The sequence below is a fragment of the Pinus tabuliformis genome, chromosome X (assembly GCF_031772625.1).
Source record: "Pinus tabuliformis cultivar Carrire ecotype Pingquan chromosome X, CPIR1, whole genome shotgun sequence".
NCBI classification, from domain to species: Eukaryota; Viridiplantae; Streptophyta; class Pinopsida; order Pinales; family Pinaceae; genus Pinus; species Pinus tabuliformis.
In genome coordinates this window covers 987,800,777-987,823,377 of record NC_142308.1, presented here as the reverse complement: position 1 = coordinate 987,823,377, position 22,601 = coordinate 987,800,777, and the positions used below count along the sequence as shown (strand labels likewise).

General features: G+C 40.9%; 1 protein-coding gene across 2 annotated transcripts in view; it reads right to left on the bottom strand.

Moving 5' to 3' along the window:
• LOC149143032 (uncharacterized) overlaps nucleotides 1-22,601 on the bottom strand; it is a 307,558-nt gene that overhangs the window by 76,367 nt on the left and 208,590 nt on the right. The gene's annotated exons all lie outside the window — the stretch shown is intronic.

Genomic DNA, 22,601 nt, shown 5'->3' with positions numbered 1-22,601 from the left:
GGTCTGGTCTAAATGAGTATTTCCCATTCTAAGGTTTGAATTAATTGTAATATTTGATGTAAAAATATTTTAGTGCATGGTCCCTTGCAAGCAAAAACCATGGCTAAAATATTTGAGTGTCAAAAAATAATTAAATCCCCTCGAGAGTCAATTAATTAATTTTTCTGGCAAAATTAAAATAAAGTCCTAACCCAAAAAAATAATTAATTTTGAGCCAAAAAATAATTATAGAGAAATTAATTTCTCTCCAAGTGGAAAATAATAAAAAAAAATCGTGGGTCAAAAGGAAGTCAATTTTTGGAAGTCTTCCACTAGGGAAAAATGGCTATTTTAAGAAAATTTGAGCCCTTGCACCATGGTGGTTAAGTCAAAGTCAATTTTTTGAGAAAATTAATCCACAATTTTAATTTTTAGGTTAATAAAAAATGGTTTTTAAGAGATTCAAATTTTTCCTCAAAAACAGAAATTCAACAAGGGAGATTAAAAAATCAAGTATTTTCGATGGTCGCGATTATTTTGATGAGGATCAAACCAACTAGTCGTTATTTTCCACTTGGAGGGGTTTTCTCTATATAAGGAAGTCATTTACCTTTTATTTCGCATCTTTGGATGGAGTAATATTCTATTGATATATTGAGCTTTGGCTTTGCTGGAATTATTTTACTCATAATAGAAAGACTTTGGGGTTTCAGTGCATGGTGATCTTTTACCTGTTGATCTGTGATATGTGTCAGTTTATGTGTTTATACTATATATTGTGTTGAATATTTCAACTACAATTTCATTTGTTGGTGATAAGAACAATCTGTTGGTACAAGTTGTCTTAGGTGATCTAATACACTATACGATCTACTAGTTTATTTTGACATTGAATAGAGATCTATATGTACGCTAGCCCTTGGGCTCCAAGTTCACAGACTGTGAGGAAGGACCGACCTTGTTTAAGCCCTAAGCTTTCATTCTGATGGATTATTTTGGAGGAGGGTTTTGGTCGGTTATATTTTTCGAAATTATTCATCCATGAAATTTATTTAAAAAATTCTCGAAATTTATTCGATCTCGGGCTCCAAAGATTTAATTTGCTAATGAGAGCGCTAATATTTAATTTTGTAAATATTGTAAACTTTTGTAAATTATTTTCTTCACTAACCTTTGTATATTTTTGAAATTTTGTAAATATTTAACTGGGTTTGGGGTTTTATTTTCAATTTTTGTATATATTGGGTATTTGGCTTTATTTTCTTCCTTGCAGGTACCATAAGTCAAGCTCAAAAGCAGGGAAGCAAGGATGAAATTTTCTAGCCCTAACCCAGTTGGGCAGCGAGGGTTATTAAGTTAGATTTGCCTTTGGAAGGGATAGTTTTTCAAATTGAAGAAGAACATTCAACAGGAAAAGGTGGGTCTGGGGGTTTTGGGACCCGACCTACAACACCCAGGTCCCCAAATTTGAACACTAGGCCTAAAAGAGGAGGTCGCTAGGTTTAAGGACCTAATTTGCTGCAGAAAAGGGGTTTTATCAAGTATTTTCTGATCCAAGTGTTTTGCAGGTTGATCTAGCCCCTCAAATCAAACTTTTTTTGGTTCTAATTCATCAAAGATCATCAAGAAGTGTGGCCGCAAGGGTTGGAGGCCCTAATCATCTACTAAAGTTGATCTATTTAGCTTCTAACCTTCTTTTGCAGGCCCTACTCATCTACTAAAGTTGATCTATTTAGCTTCTAACCTTGTTTTGCAGCCTTCGAATAAATTTTGCCAAGGATTTACATTGATTTTTCATCTCTAGTTTGGCATTCTAATTTTCTGGTTTGAGTTTAGGGCTTAAAATTCATTATTTCTTGAGCTAATATTTGTTTTGCAGGCCTAAATCCATTGGAGAAGGGTTCAATAGGGCTGAAGTTTCAATGAACCATCATCTAGGGTCTAAAAACCCTGGCCACTAACCCCACTAACCCTTCTTTTGGTTTCAAGATAATACATTGGTTTTGCAGGTCTTCCATAGGCTGATCTCCAGGTTTTCAAGGCCCTTCTTCATAAATTTGAAGCTCCAAACTTGCCCAACTCACCAATTTTGCTTGGCCGCTAGCCTTGGAGGGCATTTTTTAGCTTGGTGTTGGGGTTTGAGTGGCTGATCTATCATATTTCAGAACAATACTTGTGGTTGCAGGTGTTAAGGGTTCAAGTTTGCTCATTCCAAGCCAGATCTACCTTCATTGGTGCCTTCACTAGCCAAATCAACTATTGGGCAAAGGCCTAAGGGCCTTGAGGGTTTGATCTCTTTCCTATCCTTCTTCCATTTTTCTGCATAATTATTTCAGATCTGATATCTCTGAAAACAGTGACAGATCCTAACTAAAATCACCCTAAACAAGCCTAAAAACACTCTTAATTAAGCCTAGAATCCTAACAAATCAATACACATTAACTAAGGGCTTTAATAAGTTGTGTTCGGCAAGTTTATTTTACATTTTGGGACTGATTTAAGTGGCTGAAGCAATCTGATCTGAATACTTAAATCTGGTGCATTTTCTGAAGAATTAGCAGTAGCATAAATTCATTAACAAAGAGATTTGATTGGGTTACCAGCTCTCTAATCTTTGTGGTGATTGCTCTCTTGAAAGTCCTTGCATTTTGGAGACCAAGAGCTTACAAGTCATGGAACCAATGAGGCTTCATGGTGGCATGCCCTTGTGGATCTCCATTTGGGGCTTGGTCTCCCTATAGGGTGAGCATTGAGATCCATAGGCCTCCACCATAGCAGAGAGTACATCATGGATCCCAGCACCACTCATTGTGGAGTAGAGAAACTTAGCATTAAACAAAAAATGTATATATTTTATTAATAAACCTGAATGATAATTTACACTGTGGGAGGTCCTGGCTTAAATACAGCCCTGGATGCCTCTTGGTGAATGGGCATGATCTTTGATCATGCCCTTTGCTTAATTAACTAATAGTTATAGATTAACTTTTACATAACACATTGATTTCCCGTGTTCCACCTTTTGGATGAGGTTGAGGCACCGACTTGTACCAAACACTTGCCAGATGTTCCAGGGTCCAAATGAGGATGTGTCTTACTGCAGAGGGCTTATATCATCATTCTGACCCTTACAAATGGTTTATAGGCATTTTCGATCCACTTGGAGACCCAGGGGGATATCCTTGTGCCCCGCACACCCACTTGGGGGCACCACAGGGATTTGCTTGAAAACAAGCGGCCAACCCCTTATCCACTGTGTTTGAGGTCCATTCTCACACAATGGCACACTCTAGACTTCATTAGGCCTCCTTAAAGTCCCAACGACTCACTTGATTGATCATTCTACCCTTTTACAGGCTTATTATTTTGTTATTCAACTATCTTAGTGGGCTTGTCACCAAGGGATGTTATTATTGCACATTGTTTTATTATTTGGGGCTCAATTAAGCCCATGATTTTCCCACCAAGAATAGGGCTTCTTATCCCCCCTGTCTCTAATCACATCATATCCTGCAAATCAGCGAGTGCCAGTGGAAAACTCTGCAGAGGCATCTTCCACCTCATCAAGCAATGCTCTATCCTGAAAAACCCGCCTGAATGCATCTTTCCTCCCCTGTGATATTTCACCATCCATGTGAGGAGGGAATCTGTGGCAAAGTCCACCATTCAGCCACTCATGGTTGTAGTGTTTTGGGTTCAATGAGTGAGCCAAACAATGTAAAGGTGTGCAATTCTTGTCCCATTTGCTGACAAGAATATCGTGCATAGTACCACAGAAGGACTCTAGTGATGTCTCATACTTGAGGCACTCACTTTATAGAATAATGCTCCTCACAGACTCAATCATGGAATCCCATCCCTCATAAACCTCCCCTAGGATGGGTTTGTTTGTATCTGCAAATCAAAGCAAAGAAATAATAGGTTCCATGATCAGAATAATTACATTTACCCTCTCCCACCAAGCATCATCTAGCACTATGTCCTTCACTCTTTCAGAGGCTAGTCGATCTGTCTTTCTCCAAAAAGACCAAAACTTTGAAATAACCATGGCCCCAAGAGCTGTCTTGACCTCCCTCAACCTCTTCAACATGATGAACGAAGAGGAAAACCGTGTATCAACAATCTTCAGCAATGATAGATTGTTGTACTCCTTGTAGATAGTGAGGGCATTTGTATGATTTTGTACAAAGTTACGGATATGTCGTGCATCCTCAATAATGTTACCAATCCAAAGCACATCAAAAGCAATGGATTTCAGTGCTAAGTTCAATGAATGGACAATGCAAGGTGTCCAAAACACTTGTGGATATTTACCTTCCACAATCATGCCAACAGCCTTGCAAACAGGTGCATTATCTGTAATGATTTGCACACAAAAATCAACACCTACATCTTCAATAACTTTAATAAACAACTCAGCCATATATTGTGCATCCTTGTATTCTCCAAGTGTATCTACTACTTTCAAGAAAATTGGACCATTCAAGGAAGACACCATGAAGTTGATGAGTGGGTGTCGTGTTGGATCTGTCCATCCATCAGAATGCTAACCCCAGATGTTGGCCATGATGCTTTAATAGGCTCAAGCATTTTTTGCACCTCTTTTTTTCCTTCGTCAACAATGTGGTTCTAAGCTTCTCTGGACCAGGAGGCACATACGATGATGGAGACCCGTGAGTTAGAGCTCAGCACATCTCAATAAATAGAGCTGAGCGTGCAACATTAAAGGATATGAAGTTTTGATAGAAAAAGAAGGCAATGGTGAGATCAAACCATAGTTGCAGGAATCGCCCCCCCCCCCCCCGGATCCTAAGCCGGAATCGCGTCCCGTACGGAAGCGTTCCGGAACCTCCAGGCGAAGCGCGATTCCGGTTTTCATGAAGCGCGATTCCGGTTTTTTAAAACGATTCCTGGAAATTGGGTTGCGTTGCCCCGGATCCGCGCTTCGGAGGGCGCTTCGGGCATCCGGAAGCGCCACGCTTCGGGCCCGGAAGCGCACGCTTCCCGAGCGCTTCGGAGCGCTTCCGGAAATTTCCGCGCGGGCAGCCAATGAAACTTAAATTTTTTTTAATTTCTTTTAAAAGTTAACTTAACTTAGCATGAGGGGGTGGGTTAGGGTGAGTTTAGGGTGAGTTTAGGTGAGGAATGAAAAGCATAAAGCTCCCATTCATTCCTCATTTTCTCACTTTGAGTTTATGAGAGTTGGAGAAGAGAAGAGAGGAGAGGAGAAGAGAAGAGAGGAAAGGAGAGGAGAAGAGAGGAGAGCTTGGAGGAGTGAAGAAGGAGGAGCTAGGAGAAGGAGGAGGAGCTTGGAACAAGAGCTTGGAGGACTTCATCTACAAGAGCTAAAGAGGTAAGTTCAAACCCCAAACTCCCTTGTTTTTTTGAAAAAAAAAATTGTATTTTTCTCCTCCCTCTCCTACTCTTTCCCATTGTTTCTACTTGCTCCTTTATTTACAGGTTGTCCACCACCTATATCCATATTCCAAGATGGTGTTCTTTTGGCTTCTATGTATCATTCCACTCTTGGTTTTAATGATGGCAAGGGTGAGGAATAGAGGGGAAGAGGAAGGGGATGAACTTGGTCCTAATAGTAGTGACCCAATGTATGATGAGGAGGAAGGGTTTGAAGAGGAAGGGGATGAACTTGAAGGGGACACTGAAGCACAAGATGGGAAAGGTACATCAACACCCTTGTGGAACTATGTGACCAAACTTGATGGGGGAAAGGGTGGTGGATCTTACAAATTTGTGTGCCCTCATGGTTGTCATGGAGGAAAACCATATACGGGTTCATATACCCGTCTGAGGAGGCATCTTTGTGGGGTGCTGGACAGTGATGAAAAAAAGGGTTTTGTGGGGGTACAAATTTGCCCAAACATTTCAACTGAAGAAAGAAGAAAATACATCCAAATAGAGATGGCTGCACAACAAAAAAACAAGAAACAAAAAACTCATTCTGAATCAAGTGCAACCTCTAAATTTGGTAGTTTCCCATCTCCTCATGGTACTTCTGCAACCTCTGGAAGTAGAAGAACAATAGGGGATTTCCTTAATGTTGCTGGGAGGGATGATGTGGATGGAAAGATAGTCCGTTTTCTTTGTGCTTGCGGTGTACCATTCAATGTGCTTCGCTCTCCCTATTGGCATGACATGGTAAAGGCCATCAATGAAGCCCCAAAAGGATACAAGGCCCCCAACTATGAGAAAGCTAGAACAGTGTTATTAGAAAGAGAAAAAGCTAAGGTTCAAAGAGCTTTGACACGTTTTACACATGAGTGGGTGGATTCTGGGGTATCCATTGTATCAGATGGGTGGACAAATATTAGAAACCAACATTTGATAAATGTTCTTGGTGTTTCTTCTAGTGGTGCAGTATTTATTGCATGTCATGACTCCTCCTCCATCAGTGCAACTGCACAAAACATTGCAGATCTCCTATTGAAATCAATCAAAGATGTTGGTCCGAATAATGTGGTTCAAGTGATCACAGATAATGCAGCAAGTTGTAAGGCAGCAGGAAAAATTATTGAGCGTACTCATCCACACATCTTTTGGTCTGGGTGCCTGGTTCACACATTGAACCTTTTGATGCATGATATTGTGAAACACAAAGATTGTGGGTGGATTGCTGAGGTTTACAGGAAAGGGAAGCAGCTCATTAAATTCATCACAGGGCATACAAGGGTAAACTACTTCTATGGCACTTACTCCAAGTTGCAATTGCTTAAAATTGCAAAGACAAGATTTGCTAGTTATTACCTCACCTTTAGGCGGCTAGTGAGGGTGAGACAAGCTTTAACTAATCTGGTGTGTGCTGATTCATGGGATGAAATTAACACTGACTCAGATGGTGCTAATGCAGTCAAGGACACTGTTCTTGACAGTTACTTTTGGTCACAGGTTAAATATGTTTTGCAATTCACCAAACCAATTTATTACATGATCAAGTTTGCAGATTCAGATCGACCAGTAATTGGGGAGGTGTATGAGCAAATGGATAGCATGTTGGGGCAGATTAAAGACATTGTTGAGCCTAGAGATACCACCTTGTACAATTATATTCGTGTAGAGGTGCAAAATCGATGGGAAATGCTAAATATTCCATTGCATGCATTAGCATATGTTTTGACACCTAAATACTATCATCCATCATGGCTTTCAACACCAGCACCTGGGGGGGGAAGCAGGAAAAAACCACACCAAGATAGAGAGGTTCACGAAAAATATATGGCTGCATTGAGTAAATTAATCCCTGATGAGGAGGAGGCTGCATTGGTACGGAGACAGGTGAGCAACTATACGCTCAACACTGGTCCATTTGGGAGCATGCATGCAATTCAAGATCGAGAGACTTTTTCTGCTCTTGAGTGGTGGAACATGCATGGAGGGGGTACTCCACTTCTACAGAGTTTGGCATTGCGGGTGCTATCACAGGTGGTAAACACTTCTTCTGCAGAGAGGTGTTGGAGCTCTTATTCTTTCATCCACAGTGTTAAAAGGAACAGGTTGAATTTAGACCGGGCAGAGAGCTTGGTTTATGTTCATTACAACTTGCGATTGTTGTCCCATTACTGTGAAGATGCAAAGTCTAATAAAGACTTGTTGATTTGGGACAAGAATCCAGAGGAGCCCAATTTGGAGGATGGAGTGTTGCGACTAGAGCAATTAGAGGATGCTCTTATCCAGGTATGTCCATTGTGGTATGAATTTTCCAATTTTCCCTTATAAAGCATTTCTCTAATTCATGTTTTTCATTTTTTTGTTAACTAGTGTTTTTTTTTTTTGCATGAATTTTTTGAGCGATTCTAGGATGATGATGACCGTGTTGATATGCCACCACCCCCACCCCCATCTGGTCCCTTGGTTCCTAGGTTCCATGGTTCAACACCAACAGCAGGGGGTTCTTCTTCATCAATTTCAGTGCCACGACTTACACAGGGACCATCTTCTTCATTGCCACCACGTGGAGGCCCGCCATCACGTTCTATTCGTGGTGGAAGGAGGAGAGATTAGTAGATATATTCACAATCTACTACTTTTTGTCATAGATTACTCATTAGACTTGTAGACTTGTGAATTTGAATTTTGAACCTTTTTGGCTTGGCGGTGACCAAGTGACATATTTTGTAAACATTATTATTTGAATTTTGGACATGACAAATGTTGACAGTTGCTCACTTGCTAGATAAATCATAATATGCTCTATGTTTTATGTTTTATAATATGCTTAAATGTTTTATGTTTTATAATATGCTTAAAAATTTGATGTATGTTTGTAATAGCTAGAATATAGATGATTGTTGTACATACTAGTAACTACAATGGAATCATAGATGCCATATCTATCTTGATTTATGCAAAAATATGCATGTTTTCATGTCTTCTACAATTAATTTGGTATTTGGGATGTTTGTTTTGAGTATAAATGCAAAAAAATATAAAAATATATATATATATAGCAGACGCTTCCGCGGACGCTTCGCTTCCTAGATTTTTGGAAAATGACGCTTCCGCGCTCCCGCTTCCGCTTCCGCTTTGCTCCCGCTTCGTGCAACATTGGATCAAACTCTTCCTGTTTCTCTTTTTGAAAAATCTTGTCCATTGGACCAAGTGAAATTGCCTTTCTTTTCGTTGCTTGTCCCCTAATAGAACTCTCAAATGGAAATTTGGTGGTGCCTTTCCTCAAAAATCGAAGGGGGTCATCATTCTTGGTTTTTCTTGATTTTGCAGCCACATTTTCCATACCAACAATTAACTTTTTTTCCATTTCTTTCCTCTTTTGTAAAAGAACAGTTGTACAAGCTCCAACTCCACAACCTGGTAAAGCCAACAAATGGCCTTTCACACGAAAATATGTGCTTGTGAAAGTATTGTGGCAAAAGTTGCATCTCCAATGCACATTGCCTCCTCCCTTCCCCTTAGTGCTTGGCCCATCCTCTCTTGTGACATATTTCCACAAGGGATATTTCTCAATGTTGCCTTAAGGAGGAAGTCTTCCCTCAACATTACTTGCAGCAAACTCTGATGATATTGGGGGAGGAGGGGCATCTCCAATGGGGACATTCTTTCCTTTCCGTGCCCCCTACCCGCTGCCCTTGATTGACCCATGAATAGTGTAAAAAAAATAAACAAAACATGCACAAATTTTTAAAAGAAATGCATATACAAACTACTGTAATACAAATGCAAAAAAATAGAGATGAAATGCACTTACTTGCTACTTGAATCTCCTTGAAAGCGCTCCAAACCCTTGGCTCCTTGCTCAAAACTTCTAACAGCAAATCCACAGCTCACTGTTTGCAAAAGGAATGAGTGAGTATGATAAAGAAAATTAGGAATGCGTTGTTTTTAAAGGCCCGCGGGTTCCTTTTCACGGGATACAAATCCTGTTTTCGGGACACATTGTGTCCTAACATGACACGACCTGGATTCAAGCATGTCCTATTAGGACATGACATGTCCAAAATTTACAATTCGAACTAGGGCGAGTTGTGTCTAATTCGTACAATTCGGACGCTTAAGGAATATATGACGAATCTGGTTTCATAATTTGTACATGTAAGTAATTTTTTTCATGTTTATTCTTGTTATTTACTTTGTCACATTAATGTTGCTAGGATTTTCGGTATACAAGTCTGAAATTTACTGCTTTCCTATGCGGAATTGTGGAAATTTTGATCTTTTGTAATCCTGCATCATTGCATAGCCCATGTATCAATGGGTGAATGTTCCTAGAGATTATTTTGTCAAAATACATCTTGATAAGTCATCATTTATTGCATATCAAAGTATAATGTCCTTGAGTAACTGCTCTCATGCCCTAATGTCATGTGAAGTTGAAGGTCTCCTTGATTGGGCAAACCTCTTCCAAACCACAAGTTATTTGTTACTCCAACTCTCCCAAAGGACAAGCCACTAATCCTTCCATAGGTGGTTACCTTTAACAAATGTTTCTCTCACTTTCCTTCCCATTCTAGGCCTAGCCTCCATAGGTCACCTAGGGCATCATTTTTCTCTCATTGCAACCATAAAAAAAGTTTGATCTCTTGTCCATAACTGCGCAAGGGTTTTCTCTAGAAGCCCTACAAATTCCTGGAAATTCCGACGGTGGGATCTTGAGTTATAGCAAGCCCTAGCTCAAGGATCGTTTCTTGCCCTAGATTTCCCTTGGCTAGTGTCCTCGTTTGGATCATTGCATTCAATTCTAAGAAAAATTGTCCTTTTATCCTCTTCCCTTCCACTATTAGGTCAAGCCCCTCCTTAGTTGATCGACTCCACTTCCTTGACCTAATTTTGGGTCCACTTATTCCCGTGTGGTCCCACAACCTTACAACTCCAACTCCATAAAAATCACATAAAGACCAATTCTCTATAAGGATTCTCAGGTCCAAGAAACCTCTTAACAAGATATACTCCCAAACCCTAGCCTCAAGAATCCTCCTAGCCTTTCTTAGAGAGCCTATCACCTTGCTTTTCAAGCAAGAAAGCCATATTATTGAGTCTCTCCTATGAATGGGCCTTGGGAATCACCCTTCATCCTTTCATTGACCTATTCATTCCCATGATTCCTCATACTGGGTCTCCTCCCATCAATGAAAGTTCATAAAGAGCAGGGAGCTTTCGCTGGGGTGACAATGGGTTATCACTCCATTGTTGCCCCTTGACCTAGTAGTTACTCTACAGGATCCCCTCTTAGGACCATGTAACATGAATATCTCCCTGAAGAATAGCTCCGCAACTTGCGAAGCAGTGTTCTTAGCGGCGATAGCAAAGAAGTGAGCATACTTCGTCAACTGATCCATCACTACATATATACAGTCACGACCCTGCACCATCGGTAGTCCGGTGATGAAGTCCATCAAAATGCTCTCCCATTTACCCTTGGGAATGGGAAACGGCTGTAGTAACCCAACGGGATGAGTCAACTCCCCTTTGTTCCTCTGGCAAATCTCGCACTCTTGCATGTGCCTCAACACATCCCCCTTGAGGCCCCTCCAAGTGAAGCACTCCCTCACTGTCTTGTACATCTTCACGAACCCCTGATGCACGAATAGTGGCGAGTGATGTGTTGCGTAGAGAATCCCCCCCCCTCAACTGTGAGCCAAGTACTAGATATATGTGCCCCTTGTAGTAAATAATGTCATCCATTACCTGGTAGCGCTCATCTCCATGAGTACCATTCAGGATCTTACACGCTTGACGATCCGTGGTGTACTCCACCAAAATTTGTACCTTCCAATCATGGCAAATGCTCATGAGTGAAAGTGTCGAGGGCCTCCTAGATAGGGCTTATGCCACAACATTTTGCTTGCCCTTGACATACTCTATGTCAAAATCGTAGGCGTGAATCCTGTTGACCCACTTCTGCTGCCTCTCATTGAGGCCCTTCTACTCTAAAAAGTGGCGAACAATGTTATGATCAGTCTTCACTCTGAACCTACTGCCCACCAAGTACTATCGGAATTTGGCCAATGCGTCCATAATGGCCAACATCTCCTTTCATAGATAAAGTATAGCCTCTCATGACTAAGGAGCTTCTGACTCTCAAAGGCTATTAGGTGGCCCCCCTCAGACAATACCGCCCCAATACCCTCACCTGAGGCATTACAGTGATTGCACTCCAAGGTGAATAGCTTGTGAAGTCAGGTAAAGCCAACATCAGACAATTGTTCATCACCTTCTTAAGGTGCTCAAATGATGCATGTGCCCTATATGTCCATGCCAATGTTTTAAAATTCGACCGATTCGAAACGGAAACGGCCGAGTTCATCCATTTCATTGCAAAAAAATTTGACTCGGTTAAAAAAACGATATGAGGGGCCGAGTCATGGGTGACTCGGCCAACTCGACCGTTTCCGCAATAACTCGGCCGAGTCATTACCTGCGGCCTGTAACCCCAATAAAACTGCGATTTGTCATATTTTTTTTTTTATTTTCAATTGTTGCTGATTGGTGGGGACTCCAATGTGTTTTATGAATTAGTTAAATGCTATTTGGGGTCCATTTCCCCCTCCCAAACCCTATTTAACACACTCAAATGCTCTCATTCTCTCACAGCCATCTCATGCATTTGAGTGAGGACTTCATTGAGAGTTAGCGAGCAATTCTTGAGTTTGTTTTTGGAGCAGCGGTGAGGAGTCTTGGGCAAGCATTGTTGCTAGAGTGAGGAGCTTCTTGGGCAGCCATTTGGAGCAGCATTGAGGAGTTGATTCTTGGAGCAAGCTTGAGGAGGCAGTTTGTGCCTGGAGGTACTTTTTTCACCTCTACAAATTTGTTTTTGCTTATTAAATTTTAGGTGCATATCTAGAAAGCCTAGAGAGTGTTTTTTGTGAAAGAAATGACCATTGAATCAATGTTTTTTTTTTCATTTTTAGAATGTTTGCTTTCATTTCCTAGTCAAAAAATGGCACCTAGAGCGAGAGATCCTGCTTGGGCATATGCCGAAATGGTTGATAGTGAAATGCATTGCAAATTTTGCCATATGAAAATTAAGGAAGGTAATGGGGGCATTAATAGGCTGAAACAACACTTGGCGGGGATTAGAGGCCAAATTACTCCATGTGCCTCACCAGAAATTGGGGAGATTAGGAAGCAATTGTTAGCCAGCTTTGAGAAATTTAAAGAAGATAAGACTAGGCAAAGAGAGTTAGAGGCTGAAACTGGTAGGAAGAGGGAGATACAAAAAATGATGGCTACCAACCCCCATTATGATTTTGAGGGTTCTTTCTCTATCCCTCATACTGATGCATCCAACCCTTTACAATATGTTCCTCCCTCTTTTGGTTCTGTTCAAGATAAGGGAAAGGGTAGAATGAAAAAAAGTGATATGACTATCAAAAGTTATTTCACTCCCTCCTCTCCATCAGATGCACATGGTCCTCAAGCTAGTAAAATTCAAATGCAGCCCACTTTAGATGACCATTGGAAGAAAGAATTGAGGGAGACTGCTTGTGAGTACATAGCTAGATGGTGGTATGATGTTGATATCCCCTTCAATGCTTCCCATTCACCACATTATGAGCCTATGTTTGATGCCATACATGCTGTTGGAAAAGGCTTCAAAGGCCCTACTATGCATGAGCTAAGAGGGTATCATTTGCAGAAAGAAATTGACTCCATTAATGAGTATTTGAAAATTTTCAAGGACTCATGGGCAAGAACAGGATGTACTATCATGTCAGATGGATGGACTGATCAAAGAAACCGTACCATCATAAACTTTCTTGTCTTTTTCCCACGGGGAACCATACTTTTAAAATCAATTGATGCATCTGATAAGGTAAAAGATGGGCAATTGTTGTTTCAGCTATTGCATCAGGTTGTTGAGGAAGTGGGGGTGGCTAATGTTGTTCATGTCATCACAGATAATGCCTCTAACTATGTTCTCGCTGATAAATTGTTGGAGGAAAAACACAAGACCATCTTCTGGACCCCATGTGCTGCACATTGCCTAGACCTCATGCTTGAGGATATTGGAAAAATAGATTGGGTCAAAAACACTATAGATCATGCCAAAAGCATAACAAAATTTATCTACAATCATTCATTGATTTTGAGCCTCACGAGGAACCACACTGGGGGCAAGGATATTATTAGGCCTACCATCACTAGATTTGCTACTCATTTTTTGACATTGCAATCTACGCTTTCCCAACATAGAAACTTGCAAAAGATGTTTTCTAGTGATGAATGGAATCAAAGCAATTGGTCTAACAAACCGGAAGACAAAGAATTGAAAAAGAAAGTCTATGAAGAAACTTTTTGGAGAAAGGCAGCAGAGATTGTGAAGCTTGTTAAGCCACTAGTTAAGGTGTTGCGGTTGGTGGATGGGGAAATGTTGGCTATGGGCTTCATTTATGAGGCCATGGATCAAGCAAAAGGAGCAAATAAAGATGGCATACAAGGATAGAGTGGCAAAGTATGGGCCCATTTGGGCAATCATTGATGAAAGATGGAACAATCAACTCCATCGCCCTATACATGCAGCTGGGTATTTTTTGAACCCACGGTATCATTATAAAGCTAAGGAGTCACGAGCTTTGAGGGGGGAGGTCAGAGATGGACTGGTTGATTGCATTGATCGCATGATCCCATTGGAGTCTGATCAGCTGGAGATACACCGACAAGTTGCAACCTTCAGCAATGCCTTGGGTACCTTTGGGAAGAACCTAGCAAAGATTGCAAGAGAAACAGATGAGCCAGATAAACAAAAATTTCAATTTTCAAATTCTTAATAGTTGTACTTTTTTTTTTAGTTTGTTAATTCGTTTATAATTTGAAAGTTGGATATAATTCGTAATTTTGTTGAGCTAACTCATTACACTCCTATGTTTTTGCAGCACAATGGTGGGAGGCCTTTGGTGGCCATTGTCCTGAATTGCAGAAGTTTTCAATTCGTATTTTGAGTCAAACTTGCAGTGCTACTGGGTGTGAGCGCAATTGGTCTGTCTATGAGAGGATTCACACAAAGAGGAGAAACCGTTTGGATAAAGAACGGTTAAATGATCTAGTCTATGTCCAATACAACCTCCGGCTCAGACAAAACCAATTGTTGAACAAAAGACCTGATTCAAATCCCATTGTGTTGGAAGACATTGATCCAACATCAAATTGGGTAGTGGAGAGTCATCCAGCAGAGTTTGATCCTGATGAGCATCTTGATTTAGATTTAGATATCGAGGCATCAGTTGAACATGTTGCTCAGTTGAATGCAGATCCCGATCCACCAGCCTCAGTCTCACAGCCAACAAGGACTCCAGTTGCAGGCGCTTCCTCTGCTCATCCACGACAGAAGCGCAGTTGCATATCTACTCTATCTCAGCTTGCATCTGCTGCAGTTGCACAGCCTGCTAGTGGTACCACTTATACAGTTGCAGTTGGAGATGATGATGAGGAGGAGGAGCCATGGGGTCCCCTATCTGACTCTGATGATGATCCAGAGATTAATCGACATGATCTTGGCTCCTCTGGCAGTAGCTACTAGCCAGTAGTACTAGAGTCTGGTCACAGTTTACTTTTGTTGTAGAGGCCATTTCTAGCCTCCTCAGTTATGTGTTTCTTGTTTTGACTCTTGAGTCTTTGATCATGTATGACAATTGACTATGTATTGCCATTGGGCAGTGCACTAGGTGTCGTTTTGATATAATGGATTGGTTCATGAGCATACTTTGATCATATGTTGTCTTCCATCTACATTATAATGTTGTGTGTTTGGAAACATGAATGAAAAGCTTTAAAATTATGTTTAAAATCTTTAAAAATATGTTTTTTTATAAAGAAAATAAATAAAAATAAATATATATATATATAATGTATTTTTTACAACGACAGAGTCATTGAAATCGAGCCGACCGAGTCGATACCGAGTCGGAGTCGAAGTCGAAGTCGATCCTTGGCCGAGTCGGAGTCGGAGTTTTAAAACATTGGTCCACGCAAATGCCCCTTCTTGGTTAAGTCTGTGATGGGTGTTGCTAACTGCGAGAAGCCCTTTACGAACTTCCTGTAATATGTGCAAATACCCACAAATACCATTAAAAATTCCCTTTACGAACTTCCTGTCAAAAATTCGATCTCTTGATCTCTCAGCGTGTCTTCCAAATGACCCTCAAGCTTCCTTAAATAATCTTCTCGTTGGCATTCAACAGCCTAGATTAAAAGCTAATCAATGGCTAAGATCATTTTAGCTTGATCCTCGTCTTCTTCTAGAAGTTACACCCACAATTAGATTAATATCCATATGTATTTTTAATTTCCTAAGTTTAGACTTAGGGCCCCATTAAAAAATATTAATTATTTTAATAAAATTGTTTCTGGGTGGAATTTCCCAAAACGCTTTCTGGGTTCTTTGGAATACATGTGCCCAAGCCTCCCTGCAAAATTTGAGGCCTAAAGCACATCTAAAGCTACCCCAAATCAACACACCAGCTGCATGTGACTCATTGTCACCCCCATCTACCCCTAACTCTATATCATCGTGATGGTCGCTGTCCGAGAAGACCTCAATGTAATGGGCCTTACCTGTGGTGCATCTATGGCCCGGTGCCCAAGGCTCCTAGAAGGTGAAGCATAAATTCCTCCATCGAAGGTCCCTCCTAGTCTCCTCATTCACCCCCCCACGAGCTGGTGCCCCACGCTGTTGTGGAGTTCTAGTGTCTCAGCCTCTCTGCAAGAAAATGGGTCTGGTGGGTGCCTCTACTTTGGTCCTAGGACTCGCGTCCTATACATCCTGAGCTTTGCCTACTGCATCTTGAAAATTGGTGGGCCTGTTGACTCTCACCAAACCTCTAAGTGGCTCTGCTAACCCCTCCACGAACAGGAATAGTTTCCTAGCCTTCGATAGATTTGTCACCATCACTGATATCCTTAGAAACTCCAAGATATATGTCTCGGCACTACCAGTTTGCTTGAGCCGTGTCAACCCTTCGAAGTGCTCCTCAAGGTCCCTCCTCTCAAAACGCTCCAACACCCTCCGTGTGAACTCCTCATAGGTAGTAATGCCTACATGCCCCAAGGTAGCCAACCCATGGAACCACCAATTATGAGCCTCTCCCTCCAAATGCAAAGTGGCAATCTTGATGGCCTCCACCTCTATCATCTGGTTAAGCTGGAAATAGACATCCAGCTTCTCAACCCATGCCCTGGTTGAGCTCTTAGAAGAGCCATCAAAATTCGGAAGGAATAACCTCCCCACTGTGCCTTGTAAATCAGTGCCATGCGTGTAAGCTCCTCCACTCGGTCCCTTGCTCTTGTTGTTATTCTTGAGTTGGCATAAGTCTTTGAATGTGATGGCCTCTCTAAAATCAATCCCCATATGACTGGTACTCTAGAAAGTAATCTCCAATGGGCATATCCTCATGCCCCTACTGCCTTTTAGTACCAGATGCTAGAAACGCGGGAATGGTTGACCTGGGTAGCGCGCTACAAATGAGGGGTGTATTGTGTGGATATGTGGCCTGGTGGCTCGACTGTCCCTAGTAGTGAGAGGTGCATGAACCCTCTCCCAAATGGATGTCTCCCTAGCTGCCCTTACCCTTGTTATTTTTCTTGTTTCGCTGCCTCAACTCATCAATACCCTTAGCCAAATCTTGGATAGCCTTCAAGAGGCTTTGGGCAAGCTCCTAATCTCTCCTATCTTTGTCATTTAGATTATCCCCCATGTTTGGTTCCTCAACCACCTACTCAAGGATTTTTGGGTCTGGAGTGATTTGTAGCTCTCTTTCCCAGCTTTTATATATCTATGTCTCCTGTAAGTAATATCATGCTTGTCCCCTGGTGTCATAGAATGAAGGGGTCCCCAAAGGCTAAGCCAAGATTATTGCTTTGATACCATTGTAATATTCCTAAGGGAACAGTGCTAAACAAAACAATAACATCACATGCAACACAAAATTCACACATGCAATTAGACACCCAAAAAATGCACCAAATTTGCACCAAGTTGAGCCATTTTATTATAAATCAAGGAGAGTACAATATGAGCATGGGGCAAGTGCACTTCGGCTTGCAATAGCAAGCTAGACAAGTCCCAAGTGTAAAAGGATGATACTCGAATGCTAGCACTGACTGCTCGTTCAACTTCTACGCTGACCTTGGAATTTTGTTGTTGTTTGCTGAAAGGAACTAGAGTTTTACCCCTCTAGAATGCTCGGAAAATTCTGCAAAATTGATCGTGAGATCTCACCAAACCCACAAAAACCCAGAAAGGAATGGGTCTGGTTCTAACCTTTCGAAAATGACCCCAAATAATATGAGCTCCTCCTCTAGTTGGGTTTCGCACCAACTATATCTTTGTTGCCAAAATGAGCTCCCAAATGCTGAGAATTATCCCCTAAATTCTCCCTTGTGCCTCCTGGAAAATCTCAGCCCAAACCACCCACAACTAAGTCGCTCCACAAGGAACTGCGCAGGCCCAGTGAGACTGCCTCTATGTGTGCACTGGAGAAATATTTTCGCCCTGATGACTACCCACTGATTTGTCCCACTAAACTCTCCCAAAAAGGCAGCAAAAATCCAAGGTAATATTTTCCCAAAAGCCCAGAACCAACGTTGCTCTAAAGCCCCCTTTCCCAGGAAGAGTGTATTTCCCTTCTGCGTCTAGTCTACCCCCAGAACAATTCGATTTCACCTGTAAAATACTCCCGCACCAACTTAGAAGTGTAGAAATGACTCCCCTAGGGTGGCACTTGTGGTCCACCGAAGATGGAGGTGAGATCTCCCTTGGAAATCTTGTGTGTTGAACAGCACGGTGTAGACTTGGCTCAACAGCTCAAGCATACAAGAGGGTTTGAATGGAAAATGATCAAAAGCCCCAAAATGATGCATGCTCCTCCTATTTATCATTGAGCTCCCCCTTTTCCCCTGTGGGTCCCATGCATCGACCTACCTTTTTTCTTCCTCCCTCCAAAAGTGTGAGTTTCTCTAAGGGGTGTGTATTTCCCCTTTGGGTGGCCCCCACCTCTCATTACCTTTTTAATTTTCCCCTCTTCCTAATGTTTTACTATGTTGCCCTCCATCAAAATGAGGTGACCTTCCTTTTTCCACCCACTTATCCTAAGTTGGCCAAAATTAATTAACTTGGGCAAAATTGCAAAAATGGGTACAACTACTAGGATAACTCAAGTAGAGGGGATATTACATCTAATTGTGCTAATAACTGAACTTCTTGATCATAATTAACCAATTTTCTAGGCCATTCAGTTGTGTCTCTTGGACTTGTCGGTTGTCAATAGGTCTTTCATCCTCACATTTCATAGGGACTAACACCTATAGCGTGCTGTTGGAAGATAGCTAGAACAGAGAGGGCAGGGATCAAAGTGACATCGCCCGCCCTGAGCTGTTGTCACATTTACCTGTACAATTTGAACGACAACAATGCTCATTATCGGTGGTCTTCTAGGTAAAAGCATGTTCTTCGTGCTTCTAGGGTTTGTTAGGTCTTAGGATTTATTGTCATGAGTCAATGGAGTCAACATCATGTTTATAAGACCCTTCTGGGAAATTTGTAATTGTAAAGGAATTATTTTTTAGTCTAAAAAGTTTGGGAATCTCTAAGTCGGCCCTGGGATCCTCAAGTTGGCCTAAAAGAGGGAATTCAACCCCCTTGAGAAGGTTATATCAAGAGCAGTTTGACTTCATTTGGAGACACATTCACTCACAAGTTCGATATCACAAGAAGGATTTTGATTTGTAATTGGGAAGCTAGAAAATGAGAGCGAAGGTCAAGAAGAAGAAAGAAAGATGAAATTTCTCTGTTTTTGGGCTCTATCTCTTTCAAATGTGCGAAAATCTAGGGTTTATGGGTTGCACGAAATGGCCAAAGTTGCAATGTCGAGCTGCGATGGGACAAAGTGCACAAATTGGTAGCTGGAAGGAAGGAAACTATGTCTAAACCTTGTTGACCTTAGGAAGCGCAGGCTTCCTCTTGGAAGGTCCCAAAAGGAGGTCAAATTAGGGTTTCTTCAAGAGTTGTTGGGCTAAAGTTGCAGGCTGAAGTTGCAAGTCGAGTAGCAGTGTTGTAGCAAGCAGATCGAAGTTGCAGTGTGTAGCAGTTTGGTGCAAATGCAATGAATTCAGGAAGGGTTGACTTGGTATTGGGAGAAGGACTTGGTCTAGCGATTAGGTCTTTGTATCTCATTTGAAGTAGATTCTAAGAAGAGAAGAGTTTTCGAGTTTTCCCATTGGAGGGTTTTGCCCTGGTTGAGAACCTCTGTCTGTCTTCTTTTCTTGTTGTTGTTTCTTGATATTGTTTGATGAAAAGATCTAACTGAAGAACATAAAGAAGATAACTAAGATTCACAAGCAAGTATCAATGTTAAAGAAAATAAGTATAATAAGTTGTCACTTTACATTTTCTAACAGATCCCACATTGTACAGGCAACCGATAAGGTCCTTGATGGATATAGTCGCCACTAGGCTAGATATTTGTTTTGCTATGAACACCCTAAACCAATATGGTGGAGCCTACGAGAACACGTTGGGTAACAGCAAAACATGTGCTCGGGTACTTGTGAGGTATAGTGGAGCATGGACCCAGGTATGTCAGAGTTGATAGAGTGCAGTTGCAAGGCAACACAAATTCAAATTGGACTAGGAGTGCAATGGATAGAAAGAGCACTTCCGGTAGTCGTTTCAGCTTGGGTTCAGTTATGACCTCATGGTTAAACAGGAAGCAGCACCCAGTAGCACTTAGTAAAGGTTGAGTACATGACTGCGAATTTGTGGAGTTATGAAGCCATATGGCTTCGCAAAATGCTCACAGGTTTATTTGGTCTTGAGATGGGCCCCACAGTTATTCACTATGACAATCAAAGTTGCATCAATCTTTTGGAAAATCCTTTGTTTCATGATAGCTCCAAACATATAGAGATTACAGGGTCCAGAGAGGTGTTGTGAGATTGCAAGACATATCCAGAGATGAGCAGGTGGCAGACATTCTCACCAAGCCCTAGTGAAGGTAAGTTTGTGTTCTACAGGGACAAGCTAGGGGTGGTGGGGAATCCCTTCCTTGCTAGGAGTGAGTGTTGATTTTATAGCATCAGGAGATCTTTTGCATAGGTTAAGTGTCTAGCATGCAAGACTCAAGAGAGAAGCATATTACTTGATTTAATTGATTAATGTTGGCTAATTGAGCAAATCTCTATGGATAAATAATATAATTATTTAAGTGACTTATATCTAATCTCAACCATTGATCTAAGTGAGTTAGGATTTAATCCTAGCCATCTATCACTTTGGAGCTTGAGGGTTAGAGATTTTGCTCAATTTGAAATTATAAAAAGAGCCTAAGGGAGAGGATGGAGTCACAATTCTTTTGAAGAGATCCTAGCACATTTGCATGAGTTCATTGCAGGTTTGTCAGGCGCTGAGGAAAAGGAAAAGTGTGCAGCAGGAATTTTGCTAGGGTGAAGAAAAATTTGCAGGAGGGCTGTACATATGGGAGCCATGAGAGTTTGAAGGGGCCGAGAAAGGGCTGCATGTGTAAGATCGGGATGAGAAGAGGTCACACGTGTGAGAGCTTCAGTAGGACAGTCGCAAATGTGACACAGCTGGACAGTTTCAACCACACATGTGAAGTCGAGGAGCCATCTAGAGAGCCACAAGTGTGAGATGCAGCTGCAGATTTGTTGCTAGGTAAAATTTCAGAAAAAACATCAGGTTTCATTTGCTGTATTTTCTGTAATTTTCTGAGGGTCATTTTCTCTGTGATGGGAGCTCTAAAATTTCCTGAGAATTTAATAAAGGAGAATTTTGTTCAGCAAATTTTATGTGTTTCATTGTAACTGATTTTTCTTAGTACTTTTTTGCTGCAAATTTAGTGTTTAAAAGTTGAGAACACCAGTATGTTTATTTCAGCAGTTTCAGAATTTAATTTCAGAATAAATTATTTTCTAGATACAAAAATTGGTAGAAAAATAAGTCAGGTTTGGTGTCAAAAGTTCAACTGTTGTTGGAATATTTGAGAGAGCATTTGTTAAATATCAAGCATTAGGGCTACTTAGGATTTCGTTCGGCTTTTCTTTCAGGTGTTGTTGAAAATTTTCAAGCTTGAAGTGGTGGCAATTGTTTTAAATAGCAAAAGATAAGCAATTTGATCCATTTGATTACATTCACTACTTGGAAGGAGTCTAGTGTGGTAACACTTCTTTTCTCCTTTATTATCTTACTTTTGGAGTTAATAATTTGCATGATATATCTTAGGAATACTTGCAAAGTTTGTTGATTCCATTTCTATGGTAAAGTTAAGTTGTTAATCAAAGGAGCATGCTTTCAAGCCCACCCTCGTAAAACATCTGCATTGATCTCTAGGATATTAGGATGGAACCAATCATCTTCCATGCCTCATTTCCAGCCCTAACTTGATTAAAAAAAATAGAAGTAACAAGACTAATACACATAGATTTAGCATTACAGCAGAATCATTAGTACCATGTATTAGGTTTTGTTAGGCTAATCAATCACAAATGAGGGGTATCTATTCCACAAAAGTTGGCCATCACTTGCACCTGGCCCCAACAGTCATTTTGTGCAGTGGTGCACATCCACAAGCCTATGCACAGGCAACAACACATTACTTGGTAGGACTTCAACTATGGTGGGGCTATATTGGCTACCCTCTTCCACCAACTTGGCAAGCCCTAGTCAACATTTAAAAATGTTATTTATATTAATATAATATAACAGTATATCTGAGGAATGTGACCGAAAGGTTACCCTTCCCATATTTCACTAGATAATTGGGTCTTGAAGCCATTGCATTGTATCACAGACATTTTATGAGCTTATTGGATACCTTCCTTATCATCATATTGTTATGAATATAATTCATGTAAAATAAAATAAATAAAAATAAATGTAAATAATAAAAAATCAAAGTAGTGATTATTTTAATAGTCATTAGTTTAATGAAAAGGCATGTCTAAAAAGGTATGCCTAGTCATGAAGAGGCACCTGCCTAGGTATATAAGCGGGCCCTCATTGTAATATTCAATCACTCTTGTACATTGCATCTTATTAATAAAAAAATTACTTACAATACATTGTGTATTTTACATATTTAAAGCACAAACAATCTAAGTTTTATCACTTCAGTGGTATCAAAGCCATTCGAGCCTTTGGACA